Below are 8,790 nucleotides of genomic sequence, written 5' to 3'. Positions count from 1 at the left end.
GCCTGAATTTTGCACGAATTGGATGACAGAATAAGAAGGCCAGTTTGGCAGTATATAAGCCCACAATCATTATGTTGACTCAATAATCAGGAGTAGAAAAAAGGATACCAGATAGTGAAGTACCAAATAACATGTGCGATGTTATAACCTCTCATGCAGATATTGTAAAACTTCACTGAGTTAACCAGTCCTTAGTAGCTCTAGAGCTTCAGTGATTTCAGAAGCTTTGCCTAACATAAGATATTTGGAATTACATCTAGACATATTAATATATCTGAATTAACGGGAAAAGAATGTAACTTCCCTTAGAGATAATCTGCAATATGGCAATACCGACAAGTGGTCAAGATGTCGGGACATGATCCATGGCGGTGCAGGCCTTCTGCCCTTCCCTGCAGAGGCAACAAATGTTTGACACACCGCCGGTGCCGTGGTCAACTACAATGGCAACTTTGATGGATCCTTCGATGCCCTCGTTCCCTCAACCTTTACCTTTCACCCATCCACATCGAGACTGCCTCTGCCTTCCGCAGCATGGCAAACCAAGCAACACTAAAATTTAATCAGAAAAATGTAATCATTTTCTAATTATTAACAAATTCAACAAGACGATAGAAATCTTTTATGCTAACTAACAAGAAAAACAATCAAGAATATAACAGAAGGAGCATACATATTCATTGAGTTCGAGACGGTCCACACGTAATCCCTTGTCAAAGCCTCACTTTTCTGTGTATGCAAGATTCTTGTAAAAAGAAATTGGAAAATTTATAGTGAAGAAGCAAACTTGAAATTTATAACAACTTGCAATTATTCAGAATAACAGTGGAGAGATAAATGTATCGAACGAGTTCACAAATCAAACACATAGGCAAAAAATTACTCACACTCAGACATCGGCAACTCAATAGTCCACCTATTTGCCATAATTAGACTAAGGTCATCCTTCCCTGCAATTGGAACAGTAATGGATAAGAATATTTTAGCTTTCCATATACAAATAGATTACCTAGAAAACAACATCAGCTAACAAATTAAGCCTTTGTCATGGTGAGCCTGAATTTTGCACGAATTAGGTGACAGAATAAGAAGGCCAGTTTGGCAGTATATAAGCCCACAATCATTATGTTGACTCAATAATCAGGATTAAAAAAAGGATACCAGATAGTGAAGTACCAAATAACATGTGTGATGTTATAACCACTCATGCAAATATTGTAAAACTTTACTGATTTACCCAGTCCTTAGTAGCTCTAGATCTTCACTGATTTCAGAAGCTTTGCCTAACATAAGATATTTGGAATTACATCTTGACATATTAATATATCTGAATTAACGGGAAAAGAATGTAACTTCCCTCAGAGATAATCTGCAATATGGCAATACCGACAAATGCTCAAGATGTCGGGACATGACCCTTGGCGGTGCAGGCCTTCTGCCCTTCCCTGCAGAGGCAACAAAGGTGTGACACACCGCCGGTGCCGTGGTCAACTACAATGGCAACTTTGGTGGATCCTTCGACGCCCCCATTCCCTCAACCTTTACCTTTCACCCATCCACATCGAGACTGCCTCCGCCTTCCGCAGCATGGCAAACTAAGCAGCACTAAAATTTAATCAAAAAAATGTAATCATTTTCCAATTATTAACAAATTCAACAAGACGATAGAAATATTTTATGCTAACTAACAAGAAAAACAATCAAGAATATAAGAGAAGGAGCATACATATTCATTGAGTTCAAGACAGTCCACACGTAATACCTTGTCAAAGCCTCACTTTTCTGTGTATGGAAGATTCTTGTAAAAAGAAATTGGAAGATTTATAGTGAAGAAGAAAACTTGAAATTTATAACAACATGCAATTATTCAGAATAACAGTGGAGAGATAAATGTATCGAACGAGTTCGCAAATCAAACACATAGGCAAAAAAATACTCACATTCAGTTCCGGAACTGCCCGGCAAAGTCGGCCATCTCGGAATCGCCGCCACCCGTGAGCCGGCCTTCCATGATCACATACGTATCGTCGCGCTTCACCTGGTTCCTCACGATGTTGTAACCGTCTTTGTAGTATTTCTTCAGGGTGTCGATGTGCACTTGCTCCGATGGCTCGTTCAGAAGCGCGATTCCCAGAAGGCTTTTCTTGGCAGCATACTTGTTAAGTTCAACACAACAATCAATGTTTTCAGAAAGCTAGGTGGTGCTTCCCGGTCATGAGCACAACATTGTGTGTGTTGGCAAGTTGAAGCACTGTAATTTTGCCAACAACACAACTGTCTGAACCAAATTGTCTGACTCACCTAGCTGCAAGGCCTTCAATTACCCTAACGGTCTCGTCGATTTTTTCGTCTCCCCAGCCCACGGTGCCATCTCTTGATGCGCTGTGGGATTGTCCGTTCTGTGACCAGGGTGCTGCATGAAGGTCCACAATGACACCCAAGTTGTACTTTCTGAAGTAAAAGCATCAAAAAGAGTCAGCAATCAGCATAAGGTTTGCCTATTGTTTTTAATGGAACATATGTATGTGATGTATTTGGGTATCTATTTAGTTTGTTTTAACCTTAACTAAGGGGAGCTCAACTTACTCTGCCCACTGAAAAGCCCTGTCAAGCATAGCTTGGTAGCCTGGATAATTTGGCAGGTGACAAGAGGGAGTGTCATCTGTTTTGGTGATCCACCATGCCAATGGAATTCTCACCGCATTGAGACCGTTTGATGAAATGAATCTAAAGTCTTCTTCGGTTATGAATGTGTTCCAGTGATCCTGCAACAAGCCCAGTGAAATGAAGTCCTTCACACTTGCCGGAAATGAAATATCTGAACCTGCTTTTCAGTACTGGTGGTATATTTACGATTATATCTATCTATATTTATACAAAGGAAATATCCAACTGAGCAAGTGAGAAAAAACACAACCTGTAAGATGCTGACAGTCTTTTCTGCTCCGTAGAAGCTGCATAGCTGAGCGTCTCCATCCATTTGTCTAGTTATTTTCATGGTAAAAACAGACGGATCACTGTCACTCAAACTTTCACTTGTTGCATCACCATCTGCTGTAACTACGCCCCCTGTCTTGACCTATATATTTAGGAATTCGAACACAACATTGTTTTATTTGTTTTGGAACTCAAGAAAGAAAGAAAGAAAGAAATATAATGTTTTCAGGGCGTACGTACCTGTAAGAATCTGCCGTTTGGCGCCTTGATCCAAGCTAGGCCCGCATTTCTGACAATCTGGAATTCACCAGCTTGGCCTGGAGAGGTCTGAACGGCGACCAGCCCGCCATTGTTACCAAGGCCGACGAACTAGCCGTCGTGAACACGGATCATGAACATGTCGTCAGAATCCTTCATTCTCCAGAGCTGATTAATCAAGGAAGAGGGCGACACATGGTTAGTGTCACTGGAAGAGGTAGCTCAACCTGCAATGCCTCGTATCGTTAATGAGAAAACAAAACTCTGAGCGATTACAGAGTGAGGCACGCAAGAGGCAGCACTCACCCTGAGGGTCTCCGAGTCCTTGGCTTCTCCCTGGTTGGCCATGACGTCGGACCCGCCGCCGCAGACGGTGCTCAGGAACATCCCCTGCGTCGCCGACCACAACGTCACGCGCGTGCCGTCCTGTGCTTCCATGGATCGATCAATCGCAAAGTAAATTGTTAGTTTGAGCAAGTATACCAAGTTGGCTCTTTGTCAGTAGATCACCATGAGAGCGTAGCCCATGTCTACTCCGTGGAACAGGTTGGTCATCCAGCCTTCCACCACCAGCCACCCACCAAGGTTCACGGCCTTGATCGGCAGAGACACGACGGAGCCGGAGGCCACGACGACCCACACGAGCAAAAACAACAACCCAAGCTTCCCTCCCATTTTTCCTCCTCTTCTTCTTAGATCGATGCTCCAAGAGGCAAGAGTTGTTGCTGCCTAAGATGGAGTTGCATGTGCCTCAGCAACTTCTCCCTGGGGCTCCTCTCGGCGCCTCCTCCACCTCGCCATAGCCTCCCTGTACCTCGCCGGCGGGGGGCGGATCCCGCGGGATCAGGCGTGGCTGATGGATCGAGGGGAGCGGCGGCGGCGGAGACCTGGCCCTCGTCGACCTGAGGCGGGTTTGAATCGCCGCCGATACGGGAGAGTCGAGGCGAGGCAGAGAGACGGGGTGGGGGGGGGAAGAGAGGGAGGAGGCAGTCAGCCGGTTCGGGGTAAGCATGAGACCTTTTTTCTGTATTTAATCGATCAGTTTATGGAGGGATGGAAAAAAATCGGTGGAACTGGCAGTGCTAGCGAGGGGATGTGTCGTGGTTGAACCATCTGGCATGGTTGAACCATCACGACGGCAGATCCCCTTTAATAGTAGAGATTATTTGTAGTAAGTAAGTTAGTAATCAATATTATTCAATCAGACACAAAAAATAGTTGGAAATAACAAAGAAGATTTGAAATTCTAATTGCATCACCGCTGAGGTAGCGAGAACTGAGAATCATACCTAACAATTTTTTTCTTAAAGCATGTATGTACCAACACCTTCAAGGACCAGCAGATTAGCGCCGCTATGCAAAGAGACGGGTCCAGCACCTTCGCTTCTGCTCCCAACCCCATCTCCAACGGGGTCCCTTCCGATCTGGGGCCTCCACATCGACGCCCTGCACAAGTAGTGCACACATGCATGTCCCCACCACGACATGCAATAGCATTAGCCTGTGGGAGGCGGTGCCGGGTCTTCACATTGCGTGCAGCTCGAGCAGCCCACGCAAAACTCAAGCGAACTACCTATGCATTGCCACGGGGCGATAAATATAGTATGGGTTTATTAGCGAATATATTTAATGAAATGCGCCGAGTACAACATATGTTCAGTTTCCCCACATCCAATATATACATTAGTAATCTCACCCAACATTTAAACATAAATAAGTGTCATAAACAGAAGGTCTTATTTTTGCTGTCCTAGGTGTAAAGATCGTGTGCAATGTTTCGTACCGAGTCTTGCCACCAGTAACATGGATTGTTCCATCATAGTCGGCACCCTTCTGAGTTTCCTTCTCATCAGCCTCCACTGAGTTGTCCACTACAATATTAGGGTACTGCTGCAGAATATCAAGCACAAGAAGCATATTATTAACACACTTCTTCCACACATTGACTGGCATATGACCAAGTAAGCTAGGGTTGACATCAAACTGGGCAGAGATCACATGAAAAAGAATTTCAAGTTTCTGGGCAGGTGTTTTTGCCACCCCTGTAAAAAATGTTAGCTGCTCCACACGTTCAACTCTCCCAGTGCCCTTCTTACCCCTCGACGCCACAATCTCCTTGAGCTTTTTATCAACAATATCCCATGTAATCTCACTCGTGTCCTTCAAGAACTGCTTGTCCATAATCTTATCTTTCTTGCTTAACTTCTTTTCCCAGGCTCCGCCATCTTCACTCGGATCGTCATCATTCCCTGAATCGGAGTCAGAGGCCATCTTATCCGGATCCACAACATCGTCACCACTGTCATCATCATCATCATCCACATCTTTATCATCTACAACATCATCTTCAAAGCTCTATGGGTTCTCTCTGCACTTCTGGATCAAGTGCTCATATTGCTTGTTATTCTTCTTAAGTTTTTTGCTTGACAGCGTTTAGTTCCTTCGCGTTGCTGCTGCTCATCTTCTTCTTGGCTTCCTTGTTTGCAAGAGCCTCAGCAAGGAAGTCCTCCAATAGTACAAGAGTCGTGATATACCCATTTGGAATTTTCACAGATTCATTGACATGGACAACTTTGTCAAGCTGCTTGTTTAGCTTCTCAAAACACTCTTGCAAGCTAATCCAGTCATTGATCTTCATTGCATTGCGCATGTGGTCGGCAGTAGCTTTCATCTCATCATTGTGCTTGTCCTTCAACGAGAGAATCACGCGGTGGCTCTTAGTATCAGAGTCATCACTGTCTTGTGTATATTTGTTCAGATAGCGGTTCTTGGACCCATCGTGTCCCCCATCACCAGCTTCTGATTTCTCACTATCACTCCCTTGTTCTGACTCGATCTCGTCCACCTCCTCCTCAGAGTCACTGTCTCCCTAATGTTGGGTAGAAAAAAGATAAAGGTACTAAGTAATTGCATTAGACGAGGATAACATATATGCATATTACTACAATTATGCAACATAGAATCTGATTCACCAGCTCTGTGCAAGAGAGAAAGCAAGTACCTGTCCCCAAAAACGAGACCCATGGCTGCTGCTGCTTGTAAATTACCTTCAACTGTCTTCAAGCTATGCAAGTAGACAAGTAGGAAAGATATCGTCAATACATCCAGAAGGAAGCACGCGGTATATATTTACATCACAGGCAATTAAGCAAAGGGGGAAATATATCCTCGGAACACGCAAATGGCACGCTAACAATAAGGTAAAGCAATGCTTACGGAATAACTCAGATGAATGAATCAAACCCCTATGAGGAAAAAATAGCTCATTGAAGACAGTTAAACAATATTGGCAGAAGATGCAAGTTCACGTGTATGAGCAGGGAGCTGGACCTATACACCCTAAACATAACAAACCAACAAAACTGAGAAAAAATGTGAGATACGACGAGCAAGGGTGCAACCCAAGCAAGAGACCTCGACCTGACGTTGAGTCGGTGAGATCCCCGGGACTCGGCGAAGCGCTAGCCTGCTCGTCAGCGGCTAGAGATGGAACCTAGGCCTGATGCGCGGCGGGATTGTTGGTAGGGCGCGGCGGCCTGCAACGTCAAGTCTGATGGAAAACCAATCAGGTCGATTAACTTGCCTTGGGTCGTGGCCGTGGAGTGGATGAGGTTCAGATCCAGCGGAGAACGGAGGATTGTAGCGGCGGAGTAGACGCCCAATGGCGCCCACTGGGAACCGCGAGATTGGGGGTGCGCCCGCTGCATCGCCGAAGGGATCAACAGGTCCTCCACTCCTCCACCGTCACTACCCCGGCTGCTGTGGCCGCACGCTTCGCCTCAGCCTCGACGGCGGGCACCTTGGACGTGGGCAGTTCATCTGCATGTGGTGGCGGCGGCGGAGATTTTTCTCATGAGATCGAGAGGAGAGGACGGATCTAGGGCGAGAGGTGGGGGAGACTGGGAGAGGGATGTGCGACGTGTTTGGAGGAGGTCGACGAAGATTTTTTTTCTTTCTTACCGTTTTTCTTTACGTGGGCATGGGAAGAGGAGGTCGAACGAAGAAAAGGTCGAACCATCGCGGAGGTTGAACCATCACGACGGCACATCCTACTTTAATAGTAGAGATAAATATATCGAGGTCTGAACACCTCATGTTCACTGATACGTCCATTTTGCATCATCCCTCTTATCAATATTTGTTGCATTGTGGGCTGTTATTACATGTTATGGTACAATACTTATGTATTTTCTCGCTTATTGTACAAGGTTCACATGAAGAGGGAGAATACCGGCAGCTGGAATTATGGACTGGAAAAGTAGCAAATCTGAGAGACCTATTCTACAGAGCTCCAAAAGTCCTGTAAAGTTACGGAGAATAGTTTTGGAATTTATAAAAAATATTGGGCAAAAAAATACCAGTGGGGATCCACCAGGAGGTCACAAGCCAGGGGGCGCGACCTACCCCCTGGCCACGCCCTACAGGCTTGTGGCCCCCCTGGCTAGCCTCTGGTGCTCATGTTCTGCTATATGAGGTTTTGACCTGGAAAAAAATGAGATGGAAGCTTTCAGGACAAAGCACCGCCGTCTCGAGGTGGACCTTCGACAGAACCAATCTAGAGCTCCGGCACAGCTATTCCGCTAGGGAAACTTCCCTCCCGGAGGGGGAAATCGAAGCCATCGTCATCACCAACGATCCTCTCATCGAGAGAGGGTAAATCTCCATCAACATCTTTATCAGCACCATCTCTTCTGCAAACCCTAGTTCATCTCTTGTATCTGATCTTTGTCTCAAACCTCAGATTGGTACCATGGGGTTGCTAGTAGTGTTGATTACTCCTTGTAGTTGATGCTAGTTTGTTTACCTGGTGGTAGATCATATGTTCAGATCCTTAATGATTATTAATACTCCTCTTATTATAATCATGAATATGCTTTGTGAGTAGTTTTGTTTGTTCCTGAGAACATGGGATAAGTCTGGCTATAAGGAATCATGTGAATTTGGTATTCGTTCGATATTTTGATGAAATGTATGTTGTCTCTCCTCTAGTGGTGTCATGTGAACGTTGACTACATGACACTTCTCCATTATTTTTTGCCTAGGGGAAGGCATTGGGAATTAATAACTAGATGATGGGTTGCTAGAGTGACAAAAGCTTAAACCCTAGTTTATGTGTTTCTTCGTAAGGGGCTGATTTCGATCCATATGTTTCATGCTATGGTTAGATTTGTCTTAATTCTTCTTTCATAGTTGAGGATGCTTGCGATGGAGGTTAATCATAAGTGGGATGTTTGTCCAAGTAATGGAAGCACCCAAGCACCGGTCCACCCACATATCAAATTACCAAAGTAATGAACGCGAATCATATGAGCATGATAAAAACTAGCATGACAGAAATTCCCATGTGTCCTCGGGAGCGCTTTGCTTTATATAAGAGTTTGTCCAGGCTCGTCCTTTGCTACAAAAAGACTTGGGCTACCTTTCTTCACCTTGCTTACAATTTTTACTTGCTACTCGTTACGAATTACCTTATCACAAAACTATCTGTTACCGGTAATTTCAGTGCTTATAAACAATACCTTACTGAAAACCGCTTGTCATTTCCTTCTGCTCCTCGTTGGGTTCGACACTCTAACTTATCCAAAGGACTACGAT

General features: G+C 44.8%; 2 pseudogenes; both read right to left on the bottom strand.

Annotated features, from left to right (window-relative positions):
* Positions 1–1,942: 1,942 nt before the first annotated feature.
* LOC123430056 lies at positions 1,943–3,870 on the bottom strand (annotated as a pseudogene).
* Positions 3,871–4,887: 1,017 nt separating this feature from the next.
* Positions 4,888–6,902, bottom strand: LOC123427022 (annotated as a pseudogene).
* Between the last annotated feature and the right edge of the window lie 1,888 nt (positions 6,903–8,790).

Source organism: Hordeum vulgare, chromosome 2H (genome assembly GCF_904849725.1).
Source record: "Hordeum vulgare subsp. vulgare chromosome 2H, MorexV3_pseudomolecules_assembly, whole genome shotgun sequence".
Classification (NCBI taxonomy): Eukaryota; Viridiplantae; Streptophyta; class Magnoliopsida; order Poales; family Poaceae; genus Hordeum; species Hordeum vulgare.
This window is presented reverse-complemented; position numbering and strand designations above follow the sequence as displayed.